Genomic DNA, 15,458 nt, shown 5'->3' on the forward strand with positions numbered 1-15,458 from the left:
CTGCCAGAGCTTACAGGTCCTAGACTACAACGCCCTGCTATTCCCCAAGAAACTCATTTTGCTGGTAAAATGACTGACTTTTATTTTTAAGGTTAACAGGGGGCCTGCTGCTTTGCCCAGCCCAGTCCAATCTCTTGTGTCTCCCAAACCCTCACAACCATCATGCCAAACCCCTTTCCCCAGAAGAGAAGCTGGACCCCTACCTCCTGTGCTCTGTGAGCCCTCTGCATTCTCCAGGATGCCATCGTTCCTCTGGCTTTCACAGGAACCTGGATCTGCTCCTTTCTCTGCAAAGGACAGGTCTGCCTTGGAGCGCATCCCTTTGTCATTTCTGTGGGAGCAACCTTGGCTCCCAGGGGGCTCCTGGCCAGGCCTCTTGCTGCTGGTAGCCGCTTTCATTTCAGCCACACGTCTGGACGCCTGAGGACCATCAGACACCTGAGGACCGGAAAGGCCACTGACCAGGCGGGCAGAAGGCAGGCCCTTTTTATGTTCCCCGGGCCGCCCAGCCCCCTCCTCCTACCCAACCAGCACGGGACCACACCCAAGGCAGGGGAAGTCAGGGGATTACACCGGGCCTTCTGTGGGCTCTTGGTCCTTAAGCTCTTCAGGGGCTGGTTTCTGAGCTGTCTTCCTGCAGCAGTTTGCAGACCCAGTCGGTTCTGTGCTGCATGTTGACTTTAAGGAAGGTACAATCTTCTGTTGTTTGCTTCTGCTTGCTTCCTTCGTCTTTGTTTTAACAGTTCCATATGTTCATTCGTGTGTCAGCATGGTGCGCCCCCTATGCCCGAATCAGCAAAGTGTTGGTAAAGGTATGAATCCACAACTTCTAAACGTGACATGTGGTGAGCAGAGGTCAGCACTTAGGGCCCTGGGGCTGAATGTGTGCCTCTGCTGTTTTGTAACACTAATTTCATTGGAACATTAATTTGCAGCATCAACCACTCCCCGTAGGTGGGATCTGGGGTGGCAGTCCTGCCACAAGGGCAGAACCAAGTAGTGGCCATAGAGGATGCATGTCCGACAAAAGACAAGGTTGGTTCTTCGCACCAACACTGGTGGCCTCGGATCGCAGGAGTGACGGGATTTGTGCCCTCTCGTCCCTATGTGTTTTCCTGTTTTAGTTGAAAACTAAAATACACTTGTCCCGCGCGCCGGGTTATGGGAAGGGGGGCGCTGCTGGAGATTGGGTTTCTTCAGGACCAACGCTTGGAAGCTGACCTCTAGCAGGGCTTCTATTAGGACAAAGGAGCAACTGGAGATGTGAGGGGATTCGCAGGGTGTCCGATGCTGAAGTGAACACCACGCGTTCCCTTCCTTATGGATTACCACGTTTACATATGTTGCAATAAATTTATTACTACTTCAAACCTTTGCTACTGTGATTGTGTATTCTGTTCGTCTCTTGAATCTTTCATTCATCTTTGGTTTTCCTATTTCAGGGCTTCATTGTACGAAGATTAAAGAGATTTTATTTGTAACCCTAGAATGCCCAGTGTTGTCAGTGCACACATCACTAAAACGTTCACAGATGTATCACACACCCATATAACCAGCATCCCAGTCAAGACATAGGATATTTATAGCTTGCCACTTTGCAATCCTTACACCCCCCAACATCAACTCTTCTTTGAAGCAATTGCTTTGGACATATTTACATGTCACATGCTTCATCTACCGGCATATCCATAAAGTTTCCTACCTGCGTGGCACACCACTCCTGGACTCTTCCTCCACCTCTTACTCTGAGTAAAAGAGAGTGATGGACATGGGTGATGTGGGATGGGCGACAGGGCAAGAGCCCAGGCGATGAGAACTTTGAGAGTCGAGGTCCTTGACACAGAAAATATGGAGGCATTCCCTGCAAGGGAACCCTGTCCCTTGAAGAGAAAGGAGAAGGGTGAGGCCCCTAGTAAAAGGATGGAGGAGCAGAGATCTAGGAAGACCCGGGGGGGGGAGGGGCTCTCAGAGGAGATCAGGAAGGTTCCATGTTCTTCGGGGTGAGGGTGAGGGCTGGGAGGTGCCCTGGCCTTTGCTCATGCCATTCCTTCGAGCTGAAATGCTGTCTGAGTCCACTCTTATTCATCTTTAGCTATCACGGAAAGGTTCAAAATTGCTGAGACTAGATTACGAGCTCTGCTGGCACTCTGTGTATTTCCTAGAAGCACTTTTCATAGCTATCATTTTACATTTTCATCGTGTGCTTATTGGAAGAATAGTGGTCTCCTCCCCTGGTCCTCAGCTCCCTGAAGGTAGGAGCTGTGTTTAAGTTTTTTCTCATCATTGCATCCACAATGCCTATCATAGTTCCTGGTGTACGATTAGATGCGCAGTAAGGACTCATTGGGTACTGAAGTATTGAATGAATGAGAAAGCACTGATATGTAGGACCACACAGTTCTCTTTCCTTTCCTGGTACAGCCCCACACAAGATCAGTTCGTAGGACACTTCCTAGAGACTGTCGTAAGAAGTTCTACATAGTCAAGAGTCAAAATACAGGCTAATACAGGAGACAGAGTTAGAAACTGGGGTACCTAAAACTGTATATTCGGTAAGGTCAGCTGATAGCAAAGGAAATAATAGAAGGTCTCAAAAGTGGAGACAATTTTCTAGGGATTTCTTTGATACTACAATTTTTTTACTCACTAAGATATTGTCTTAATATGTATAACGTGTAGCATTATACAATCCACACACTGATCCTTACAGTTTTTACAAAACTGATTCCAGTGTAAGATTTTCTCTTACCCATCTTGACAGCTGAGGGGGGATATCTGGTTGTGTCCGCACTCTGCAATCTGGGCGCACACACTCCTTCACCGCTCTCTGAAGTCAAAGATGGTGGGGGAGTAGCACAAAGTCTGGTTTACCTATGGCTTTGGGTGGAGTCTTAAACTTCTCACAAAGAGAAGCTTCTGAAGATCAGGTAGTATTTTCATTTGTTCCTATGGAAATGTACAGAAATTTGTTCTTGGTTTCAAGAACAAAAATGAAAAATTTAAGTCATTGCACCTCTGAGCAGGAGCAATGAAAAGCCTCAAAATGGAGTGGTGGAAGAAGGCTACTACCCCTCCCCCCACCAACTCAGGCCCCGTCATGTGAGCAGCCTACATGAGCCCTCAGGAGGATCTGGACGGGACACTTCCATGCCCTGAGCCCCCAGTCCTGGGACACCCTGAATACTCCCAAACTGGCCCAGACAATATGGAGCACCTGGCCCTTAGAAGAAAGAAATACTGCTAAAAATCCTCACTAATGATAAACAGGTGCTTCAGAGGACTGCTAACATGAGGGCAACAGGGTTTGTTACATGTATGCAGACATTGTTTCTAGAGATTCCACCTTGGGGTGGATGTGGGTGGGGGGATGATTTCAGGCGGCTGATGAAAACATTCCCAAACCCAGCGGGCAAAGCGAGGGTGGCCTAGGCTCTGCTGTCTTTGACCCATTGCCCCCAGGGACAGCTCTGATGGCTAGTGGTGTGGGGCTCTGCACCCAGCCTGTCGAGTCTTGGTTTGGATCGGGTCCTTTTTGTCCTTCCCTCTTTTCAGAAGATGAAGAAGCTGAAGGAAACCCCTATCTTGTTTTTATTTTGTCCTTGGGTAGAAGCGCTGGCAAACGGGGCTTTGTATCCCCATGCGTTTCTGCTGATTCCCGGGCCTGGGCACAGAGATGCTTCTCTGGGAGGCAGGAGACCCCTGGGGAGCAGGAGGTAGTTGCCTCAAACACAGGTGATGATCCTGGGACCCCCTGTTCCTGACGTCTGGACTCTCTCTTGCACCTTCCCCTTGCCATTTAGGGCTTCCAACCTCCAGAATTCGTGCTTGGGCAGAATGGGGATTTCAGGCCCTGTCCCCGTCTAAGGAAGGAACAAGCCTGGTAATTACACGGACTTTGTGTATTTTGGTGCTGTGAGCACACCCTTGGGTGGACTTTTCCCACTGCATCCGCTGCACAAACAACCAGTTTTGTGATGTAGATCTGATCGTGGACTGAGTTGTTCTTCACAGTGTGAACATCCCACTTGTCCTAGAACCACTTCTGATTTCTGGTGGGTCTGGGCTCTGCCAGAGCTGGACACACTCCTGGCTCTGTGACCTGCACCTTCTGGCCCCTCTCCTGCTTTCCAGTGGTGAAAACAGATGCTCTCACTGTATTTTGAATATGCTACTTGTGGAGATTGTGACAGGTCATGGGACACGTTCTTCCCCAGATTCTGTGGGTCTCTGCTGTCCTGGGCAAGGGGCCCTTCTCCCTAAGGTGCAAGGTCCCCAGTCCTACCCTTCCTCTTTGCTCCTCTCCTGCTAAGGGTCTCCTATTCCTGGATCTGGTCGTGGTCTGAGGGTAGATGGGAAAGGCAAGTAGGGGTGGTGATGGTGGTGATTCATACCTTTACCAACACAGGGCTTGAACCCACAACCATGAGATCAAGAACTAAGCTGAGATCAAGAGTTGGACACTTAACTGACTGAGCCACCCAGGTGCCCCAACATATTTATTTTTAATTACATGATTATATGCATATGTACTGCAGTTGTAAAATACTGTGCATATTATAAAATATACAATAATAAATTTTTGAAAGAAATCTGAACACAATTTTTTAAATTATTTACATTTAAAAATTATTACAGGGCTATTATCATTTGCCGTCACAAAAGATTACGTAAAAAATAAGAAAACTATGCCGACATTAATAATGTTTCAACAAGAAGAATGATGGGGAGTGCTTCAGTTTCTCTCTTTGGATTTAATTTTTGAATTTAGAGCCTGGTGAAGATAAATATGTTCAAGTAAGAAAACTGGCTGTTTTTTCCAAATCCAGTGTTAGCATACACATGCAGGAATTATAATTCTTTTTAAAGTAGACTCCACGCCTGGCATGGAGCCCAAAGCAGGGTTTGAACTTAGGACCCTAAGATCAAGACCTGAGCTGACCCAAAAGAGAGAGGAAAAAAAAAAGACCTGAGCTGAGATCAAGAGTCAGACGCTCAACCCTCAACCACTCAACCAACTAAGTCACCCCGGCACCCTGCCAGAATTATTTTATGTTGAAATCAAGTGAAAAACAAACATGGCTCACTATAGAGCTTTGATGCAGGATACTTAGCACCTGCTGTAATTGAAGTCCCTCCCTCGCCTCCACCTGAATATCCTCCTTCACTGCCTCTTAAACTTGAACATGCATCAGAGTCACCTGGGGGTTTGTTGAAATACAGAGCATTGTCCCACCCGTGGTGCTCTGACCCAGTAGGTGTGGGCTGGAGCCCAATGTGTGCATTTAAAAAACATTTTTTTAAAGATTTTATTTATTTATTTGAGAGAGAGGGAGAGAATGAGCAGGGGGAGGGACAGAAGGAGAAGCAGACTCCCCACTGAGCAGGGAGCCCAACCCCAGGACCTGAGATCATGACCTGAGCCTAAGGCAGACGCTTAACTAACTGAGCCACCCAGGCACCCCTCAATGTGTGCATTTTTAACACATCCCCAAATAATGCTGACACTGCTGTTCTGACCACACTTCGACTACACTCACCTAGCTGGTAGAATATAAAAGACAAAGGCGCTGTCTCCTGAGGACTCATCTCACATGGTCCTATGATACCCAAACAGGAATGAACATCCTACACAGGAGGCATTTGGCAAAGATAGTTTTTTGTCTGTCATATTAGCACAGATTAGACAGTCATTTTGCTGCTTGGCAATGCTCTATGTAGAGCCTATGAAAACTACAACCCCAGATACTCCCATGAAACTGCACTTTAAGGAAAACTGGTCAAAGCTTTTTTTTTTTTTCTCTCTTTCTGGTGCTCATGTGACATGGGTGAGTGAAAGCAATGCTCCTATCATAGCAACAACAATGAGACCCAATATTGTAGACACAGAGTAAACCAAAACCCTGAAAGACATAAGATTCCAGAGCAAGTGGGGAGTAGAAATGCTTGGTAGGTAAAGAGATTCAGACTCCCGATAGAAATGCAAGTCTGATTTCTATAACCAGTTGTGAGGCGGTGCTCGGAGGGTTGGTACACCTCCTATACTGACTACGATGTCATTCAATTTTTGTAGCTATTGCTTTGTTTTGTTTTTCAAATTAGAGGTTTATTTTGTTCCATCCAATTGAGGCAGGGTATATCAGGTCGGAGTTATTCTGCTTTTAGTTGGCCAAAGACCAATTGGCCAAGGACAAAGGTTCTTTTTGTGGTCTTATTTCCTGGGTGTTCTCCCCAGTTTCTTAAGGGGCCTGAGGTCTGTTCCATGGGAGACAAGACTTGAAAGAGAAAGGAAGCTATTTATGCAGATGATTTGAAAATTGGGGGCAGAGGGGGGGAAGATATCTCAAGGGAAATGCTAGAAAGTGTCTTGTGTAACCATCCTACCCAAGGGTTAGTGTAAAAGTCAAAACCTGGGTGTTGAGAACTTCCTAGATATTGCAAACCTGCTGCTTCCCATGCCGCTGTGAGCCGTAAGTCCACTCTACAACTTCCTTCTGCTCAAGAACATGCTTATGGTTCTGAAACCTTGGGCTGGAAATGGGTCACAGCTCCCACTCCTGGGCTCCAAGCAACCCAACCTCACACAGAACAATCTGCCCAGCCTGGTGCTGGGATCTTTCTTCCTGCCCCTGCTAGCACCCAGTCATGGCTCAGCAGCAGGTGGAAGTAGGGCTGGGAGTCAAAAAAAAATATTTCTATTATTTACTATTATTTTGGCTATTTTGGTGACTTTTAGGAGGTTTTGACAGATAGGAATGACAGTTCATCTTACCCTTCTCCTACACTCAAGATTCTTTTTAATCTTTGCTTTATTGACCTTTAAAAAGGATATCTCATTTTAGTTTGCATTCCCTTAGATTCTTAATGGGCTGAAATTTTTATTAGCTATTTCTGAGCCTGCTGTTTTGTATTATATTATCTCTTCATATATTTCCATATCTATTCATAGTTTAGTTCTTTATACATAATAGCAGCTTGTCTTTATTGAGTTGGAAAACTATACATTAGACATTGTACTAAGTCATGTGATTTTAAATCTACTGAAACTTACGACCATGTACTATTGGTTTCCACATATGAGCCACGTGAGGTGCAGAGAGATTGAGTAACTTACAGTTTTCCTCTGTACCTGCAGCTGAAGACAGACTGTCCTTGTCACAAAAATATAAAGAAATCCTGCCTGGAAAGAGTTCTTTTGAGCTTTGCTAGGAAAATTAAAAGGAGTTCTGATTAGATCACACATGCATGGACCTGCCTTCTGCTCACTGGGGTGAATGTCTGTCTTGGCCAGTGACTGATTTGCTCTCTGAGATTCAGTCCATTGATAGATAAATGCATAAGGAAGATGTGGCATATATATGTATATAATGGAATATTACACAGTCATAAAAGATGCGATCTTGCCATCTCTGAGATGTGGATGGACCTACTCAATGCTCAGTGAAATAAGTCAGACAAACAAAGACAAATGCCACATGATTTCACTCATATGTAGAATATTAAAAAAAAGAAATGAATAAACAAACAAACAAAAAGCAGAATCAGACCTATAAATACAGGGAACAAACATGGTTTTCAGATGGGCAGATGGACAAAATGGGTGCAGGGGAGTGGGAGATACAGGTTCCAGTTATGGAATGAGTAAGTCACAGGAATAAAAGGCACAACATAATCAAGCCTATCATTTAGGTGTTATTGGAAGCAAAGGAAAGTTTGTATGTTGTTCAAACAAATAATTTTGTGTTTATCTGTTATAGCAGCTAACTTCGCTTTAACTGACAGAAGTCTATAACAAAAGTGCACACCAAAGGAAGTTCTCCATAAAAAAACTACTTCAAATTGTGGAAATAGCAAATACTCCCTGAAAATTTGCAAAAGCAAATGGTAAATGCAAAACCATAAAGTTGTTTAAGAAATACAAACCATGTTTTCCTCTAAACTTTCTTGTGGAAACTGAAGGTGTATAAGCAGGATTTGGGCTGCTGGTATTTTAGAGTTGATGCAGAACTACAAGGGCAGATGGACTTCTCATGCTTAGCAAAGAATAATAAAGAGTATTACAAGTTCTACTTTCCTCTTTATTTCCTGATTTTTCTCCGGGATTTGTTCAATGAGAGAAAAGCACATTTCACTTTCCCCTCTGACAAGTTCCAAAAACACACTGGCTGTATTACTTCTGCTTCAGAGAGCTACTGGGTTCTTGGAAGTTCCTCTAGACTATTCCAAAAATGTACAAACCTGATGATTTTCTACCTCCTCCATCTTCCTCTTCTTCTTCTTCCTCTTTTTTAGATTTTATTTATTTGAGGGAGAGAGAGCACGAGCGGGAGCGGGGGCGGTGCAGAGGGAGAGGGAGAAGCAGACTCCCCACCAAGCAGGGAGCTGGATGAGGGGCTCAATTCCAGGACCCTGAGATCAGGACCCGGGCTGAAGGTAGACGCTTAACTGACTGAGCCACCCAGGCGCCCCTACTTTCACCTTCTGCTCCCGCTGGTGATCAAAACTGGAGAGTAAATTATCCAGAACGGTCTTATGCAGGTAGTACTGTAGTCTGTCCAGCAGGTTGAAAATTGTTCCAATGGTGGAAACAGGTGTGTGTATCTCTGGATTTTGGGATCCTCTCTTGCTCATGAAACTTGAAGTCGGTCCTGACATTGCGGCATGACTTAGATCCTTTCCAGATATCTCAAAGCCATGAAGGTTTTCTTACTTTTCAAGCCATAGCCCCAAGGCATGTCCCAGGAAGGAGAACAGGCAAATCAGGAGCAGAGCATCCCATGAGGCCATCGGCAGAGACCGGGGCCAGGAGAATTTCCGGGATTCCGCGAGACGGCCGCGAGGCGGCGCGCGGCCACCGCTCGGTCGCGAGCGCAGAGCGTCTTTCGCTGCTCACCAACCGCCCCAGAGGGCGTCCGACTCGCGCCGAGACCAACTGGCGTCTCAGCGGGTGCGGGAAGCGCCGCGTCCTGGGTCCCGGCGATGCGGCGACACTTCCCGGGCGGGAAGCCGGGCTTGGTTTGCTGCAGGTCCCGTTGCTCGTGGGGCCGCCGCCCAGGCTGCGAGACCCGCCGGGGCTGCGCAAATAGTGAGTTAAGAGCTGTCTTTCCCCAGTTCCCCCGACTGCCGTGGGGGAGCCCGGCTGGGCTGACGTCTCCCCAGACTGTTCTCTGAGCCCAGGGCCGTCAGTTTCGTGGACTTTCTCCATCGTTGTATTCTTGACTTTCTCAGATAACATTTAAGCGAGACACTTATTTCACGTATCCATTTATTGAGGCGTTTGGAGGCTCGAAAGAATCACGAAGTACACTAATGTTCCTATTCGGATTATTTCTGGGGAGAGATCCCGACCCAAATTCAGAGAAAGGGAAACTTGTCCACGATCGGGGTAAAATACACAAATATTGGGACCTTTCATTTGTACGAGTTGGGGATACCTCCGGTGCCGGGAAAAGCCATGTGGTGTAATCACTTTTTGGGGGGTGGGGGGCCGATAACAGATTTTACAAGCCTTGTGTCCACTGTCATCCTTGTTCCTTATCACATAGCTGGTCACTAGCATTTCTATGTCCATAGTATTAATTTCATAAGTTGGACCATATGCAAGTTTCTCTTTCATTTCAGTAAAGTCTTTCTTCTGTTGCCATGACAGTATCCGTAGTGTGAACATACCCTATCATCTGACCCATTTCTTCTTCAACAAGGACGTTTGTTGTGCAATCAAAAATAAGGAAAGCATTTTGCTTCTATTTTCTCTACGGTATTTCAGATGGAACACGATTTCTTAGTAGCAGTCTACATTTGTGTTGAATGTTATTACACAGATAAGGTGGGGGGGGGGAGAAAACTATAGCACCAAACACATGTGACGGTCCCCGCCTCTAGAAACAGGGCCATTAAAAGACTGAGATTTCATCCCAAGATTACAGAATGCTCCCCTCCCCCACAAGGTAACACCATAGTCCAAGGCATCCCCTCTAAGAGCAAACAACAGCCGGAAGAGCCACAGGACACAATGGAGGCCCAAAGTCACAAGGAGATGACCATAAGAAGGACACTAGAGGCATTGCAAGTTTCTGGAAGCTACAGTGACAGAAAACATTAAAAACAGCTCAACTCCTAGCCAGATTAATGTTAAGCCCTCACACAGAAGGCCTATTTACCTCAGCCCACGTCACCCAATACAGCATGCTTGGCTATCAACAAAAAATGATCGGGCATGCCACAGGGGTGTTTATTCAAGAGAAAAGCCTGAATATCAGTGAGAACAGTGAGCTTGGTGGCATTTGAATTTGCCCTATTCTATCCTCCCCCTGGTTCCACAGTGGCTTGAAAATCAGCAGACTCACCACTAAAGTCGCTGTGAAAACCAGCAGCCGAGCAGCCATAGGGGAGGACAGTTGGATTTGGAGCACCCCCACCCCCCACCCCACCCCCGCCCCGCAAAGGCCCATCTCCAGAGGATTGTCACTCTTTGACCTATTGTTCAGCTCCCTGGAAAGGCCCCATTCACAGGGCTTGTCTTTATTTCACCCAACTCAGAGCTCACTCAGGGAGGAAAAGCCCCTGTCCTCAGGGAGGAACAAGAGGCTAACCAAAATCTTAGAAGGAAAATTCGAGGAATGAGGTGTCCATAGGAGGAGGGCTGAAAAGCATTTATGCATCATGGGGCTGAGGAGGGATCCAATATGAGCCCCCCAAGCCCCTCTACTGATTAGGCAAGAAGCAGGACACAGCCACGGCTAATGCACCTGATTCCAAGCGAATGTACAAAGATCACAGTGGAGCAGCTCAGCCCCGCTGGGGGCACCTCTGCATACTGACAAGATCCTGCCCTTTGTCACCAAGTGGGGTTAGAAGGCAGGCAGGCACCGACCCCCCTTCCCCAGAGAAGGCGATGCCCAAACTGTACATTTTTCTTGGGCTTAAAGACAAACCCCACAGGCAAATGCTTCAGAGATGGCATCACAGTGTCCTTCGGAGGAGTGTGTGCACGCGTGCGTACATGTGCAAGATTGTGATTCTTGGGCATGCCAAGCCTCTTCAGGGACTGATCATTCCACCCCCCTCCTCCTTCCTCTCTTACCACTCATGCTGCTCCAAATTTTTCCTCACTGTCCTCATTTTTCCCAAGGTGCTCTGTGTGGCTGCAAGCGGGACATTTTCCCCACGGATGGCTGGTGGATCTTTCTGACCTGCGATAATGCCATCAAGCTAGCCAATGTGGAGAGCCTCCATGGAAAGATGCTTCCCTTCCTCAAGGTATTGAGCTCAGTGGGGAGTCTTCATTGTCAAGTTCAAAGTTAAACCAAAGGCATTACTAATACCCATGACCTATCCTGTTTGTAAACCCCACACAGATGGACATAGGAGGATCAGAGGGGACTCCCCCACCCTGGAGGACATCCATTTGCACCAGGACAGGATTCTGCACGATGTCATAGAGAACAGTGTAAGGAGGACAAGGACACTCACCGGGGAGGGCTAGCCCAGCCTGAAAACACTCCTACGGGCACAGTGTTTACGCTCAAACACAGGACCACGTGCATTTTGTGAGATGGAGCCCTGCACTCCACAGCATCCTTGTCATTCACCAGCAGGTGACTTTGCCTCCCCAAACCATTTTCTCACTCTCTGCCTCACTTCCCCAAGGCACTCTGTGTGGCCGCAAAGGGCACATCCCCACCAGTGAGTCCTGACTGATGCTTCTGACCTGCAGTCATGCCCTCAAGCCAGCCAATGTGAAGAGTCTGCTTGGCAGGGGCGCCGTTTCCTCAAGGCAAGCACTCAGCAGGAGACCTCATTGCTCATTGTCGAGTTCAGAGTGAAACCACAGACCTGGCAGTTACCTACACAGCACTGGGCCTCTCTAGGAGCTGGGTGGGTCAGCCTGGAACCCACTCCGGCCTCCCTCCCCACCCCCACCCCGCTCAGTGCGCACCCAGTGCCCCCTCCCTGTGGCAGTGGACATTGTTCCTTCTGGGGGTGGGCTTGGCAGGGAGCCGGGGGCCATGCGGAAGCAGAAGGGGAAGCGTAGTATGTGTTCCCAGCTATGAAGTAACTCCCCACTGCAGTGCTTGGGAAATAACCTGCACTCCTTGTGGGTATGTTGAGATTCCCTGTAAAGCTGTAAATGTCACGTGCTCCTCACTCTGGGTTTGGCCAAGAAGACCTCTTCCCGCTCTCCCCATGCTTTCCCTCTTGTTAGGGAGAGGAAGAGGGGTAAGGGGTCTTGCCTTACCCTCCCACCCCCACCCCACGCCTGGGGAGTTCATACCAGCCAGCCCAGGTCACTCCCCACATAGTCACACCCTGTGACCCTTCGACTGGGTATCAGAGTCCTCGCTGGAGCTGGGAGAGGACAGGGCATTCTGGAACCTTAAAGGGGCCACTGAGTAAGAAACACCTGTCTTGGCCAGGTGGGGAGGAGCCACCACAGCCTCCTCCTAGTCTGCTCCCCACCTCACAGCACAGAGCTGGTGTTTCTGGTCCCTTCTGTGCTAAGAGAACCAGAAGGGGAGGAAGGGGATGTGCCGCAGGTGGCAGGCCTCCAGCAGGGTGGCCAGGGCTGGTGGGGGGCAGCTGCTCGCTCTTCCTCATCTGGGGATCCTATTGTCTCCTGCCATTGAGTAGGCAGGCCCAGTCACCCCCAACTCCTCCAAATTGTGTGAAATGGAAATCTACTTGCTCCTTACCCATCTTGAAAGCTGAAGGGGGATGTCCGGTTGTGTCTGCCCTTGGCGATCGGGGCACACACACCCCTTCACAGCTGTGCCAAATGAAGGGTGGTGAGGGAGCAGGACAAAGTCTGGTTTATCTGTGTCTTTGGATGGAGTCTTAAGCTCTCGCAGAGAGAAGCTTCTGAAGGTTATATAGTATTTTCACTTGTTCTTATAGAAGAAAAAAAAAATGAAATTTTAAACTAATTGTGCCTCAGAACAGGTACAATGAAGTATCCTAGATGTGTGCAGATGTGCACCACCTCTGTTGCTTTCTCTCTGCACCCCTGGTCACCTTTGAGAAGCCAAAGCAGGCCATCAGGAAGAGCCAGAGTTCACGTCTTTTGTTCTCTGAGCCCACAGTCTGGTCTACCCTAAACTTATATCCTGAACAGAGCGAGCATAGAAGACAGCACTCTGGCTGTGAGAAGAAATACATAAATTAAGAAACAGCAAAAACTTTTGCTCATGGGAAAGAGACCGTCCTCTTCAAAGGATGCCAATGACAGGGCTATTAGATTTTGACTGAGTGCATGCAAACACTGCTTCTGGAGATTTCCCTATGCACAGGAAACGGGGGATGAATTTCCACCTAACTTGATGGAAAAAAACCATCATCCAAAGCCAAGCCTGGCCCCGTTGGGAAAGGGGCCTGAGGAACCCGGTTTCCTTCGTCTAGACTTGTACATCTTGGCTCAGGGCAGAAGCTCCCTGGGGGTTGTGGAATAGACTAGACCTGACAGATTGAGCATTGAATCTGAGTTTTGTGGTAACCTCTCTCATGGTTTCCATTTCCCCTGCTCGACTAGGACTGTTCTGGCCCTCAGAGGCTGCTTGAAGGCTGCATGATGGGGCACTTGTCTCTCTCCTCTGATCTGGGTAGGAAAGAGCCTTGTAGAGAACAGGAGTTCCAGTCTAAAAGCTCTTCCTGAACCCAGACTTCCTCCTTGTTCTGCCTTTCCTTGCATATTGGGAATCTCTGCTTCCATCCGGCTTTCTTCCCTAGGGTCAGTCCCAAGGCCAGCATGCACCGCTGAGACCCAGGGATCCCCAGGGTCCATAGCATCCACTTCACCTTCATCTGGGCCTGTACTTCATGGGGCTGGTTCTGCCATGGGTTTTTGCAGTAGGCCTTCTTGCCCCTTGCCTTTTTTACTGGGACTGAAGCCACTGAGAATAGCTCATTCTCTTTTTACTCATGTTCATTTGGAAGGAACCTGTGTGCTCTATGGCAGGACTGGCAGAATCTCACTCACAAGGATCTCACTGGCCTGGGCAGAGTGGCTCTTTCTTTTGACCTGGGTGTCCCACAGTCCTTTCTGCCTCCCAACGTGCTCTCCGTCACTGAGGCACGGAGTGTCATCTCGCTCAGCTCTTGGGGCTGCATTTTTTTTTTTCTGGCTCCTTCTTGCAGCCTGAAGCTTAGCCTGCTCCCACTGATGCTGGCCACTTTCTCCAGCTTCCCAGTTGGCACCCAGCATCTGGAAGGGTGCAGATTCTGATTGGCCTTGCTCTGGGGATGAGACTCAGAGAGACCAGGAGCCAGGCCATCTGAGGCCTGTGGCTACAGCTGGGACTCTGTGCCCAATGGAAAAATTAATGTAACCAAGTTGCTGCTCTTTAAAAGCATGGTTTTCCTAGATCTTAGCAGGCCACGTCCTTACTGGTGTGGGATATTGCTTGCTTACTGAAGTCCCTAGTCACTCAGATCTCATCTACCTTATGGCAATTTCCCAGGCACAGTCTCCCAAAGTCTCCCAATCATTCTTGAGGAGCATGGTGCTGTTTGAACTTGACTATTTCTTGATCTTCTTGGCCCCTGAAATTCGTAAATTCTTTGCTAACATTTTTTTTTCCTAAAGAGGAAATTCAGATATTCACGAAATGTGGCTGAACTGGACTTTGGTAAACTCGTAGTCTTTGAGGTTGGTGTCATGCCTTGGTCCCTTGAGCCTTATGTATACTCAGAATATCTTTTTTTTTTTTTTGACCTTCCATGATTACTCACTCTTGAAATGCCTCTTGATTATGGTTGAGGAGCATTGGGGTCTTCTCCCTCTATTTTTTTCCCAGGACATACGACCATGGATATATCATAAAGCCATCTCCACTAACTTCTTCCTGCTGTGAAAACTGAGCTTAGAAGAGATGCTTTCCTTCTTTGGTGAGGCTGACATTGACAGACTTCAGCATTCAATGTCTGACATGTTTGGGAGAGAAGAGGCAAGCCAAGAGGGGTTGTCTGGAGTTGACCTCCATGGGACAGTGTTCAGTTGGATTGGAATTGACTGGTGATAGTGGTGTAGAGAAAACTGGTGGTGAGGTATGACTGCACTGTGCACAGAAAAGAATTAACCTTGTCCAAAGGAAGGTTTGGCTCATGCCCCCAATTCCTAGTATATAACCTCTAAGCCCTTGGACTGTCCTGCTTGATATGTTTACCTGGGGCCTTGGGCCATGCCAGATAGTCTATACTAACAAAGTAATTTATGTTGGGGGCCTTGGGCTATATGGTATCAGCTTGACTCTTGGAGGAGCTGGAGACAGAAGTCAACCTTACTGGTGATCAGCCATGTTTGTACGACTGATCTCCAGTAAAAACCCTGGACACCAAAGCTTGTGTGAGCTTCCCTAGTTGGCAATATTCCATGCATATTGCCATATGTTGTTGTTGGGAGAAGGATACACCATCCACACAATCCCAAACTGGAACTCCATATCTGGAACTCTCCTGGACCATGCCCT

At 47.8% G+C, this 15,458-nt stretch overlaps 1 long non-coding RNA gene across 1 annotated transcript; it reads left to right on the plus strand.

Annotated features, from left to right (window-relative positions):
• The first annotated feature begins 8,996 nt into the window (after positions 1–8,996).
• On the plus strand, positions 8,997–11,840 carry LOC148162445 (uncharacterized). The gene is made up of 3 exons (XR_015766859.1): positions 8,997–9,082; positions 11,129–11,256; positions 11,355–11,840. It is a non-coding gene; the product is annotated as an uncharacterized LOC148162445 (long non-coding RNA).
• The last annotated feature ends 3,618 nt before the right edge of the window (positions 11,841–15,458 follow it).

This window comes from Eumetopias jubatus, unplaced genomic scaffold, assembly GCF_037043125.1.
Source record: "Eumetopias jubatus isolate StellerSeaLion01/CBP00866 unplaced genomic scaffold, mEumJub1_p1.0 scaffold_15, whole genome shotgun sequence".
In the NCBI taxonomy this organism is placed as follows: domain Eukaryota; kingdom Metazoa; phylum Chordata; class Mammalia; order Carnivora; family Otariidae; genus Eumetopias; species Eumetopias jubatus.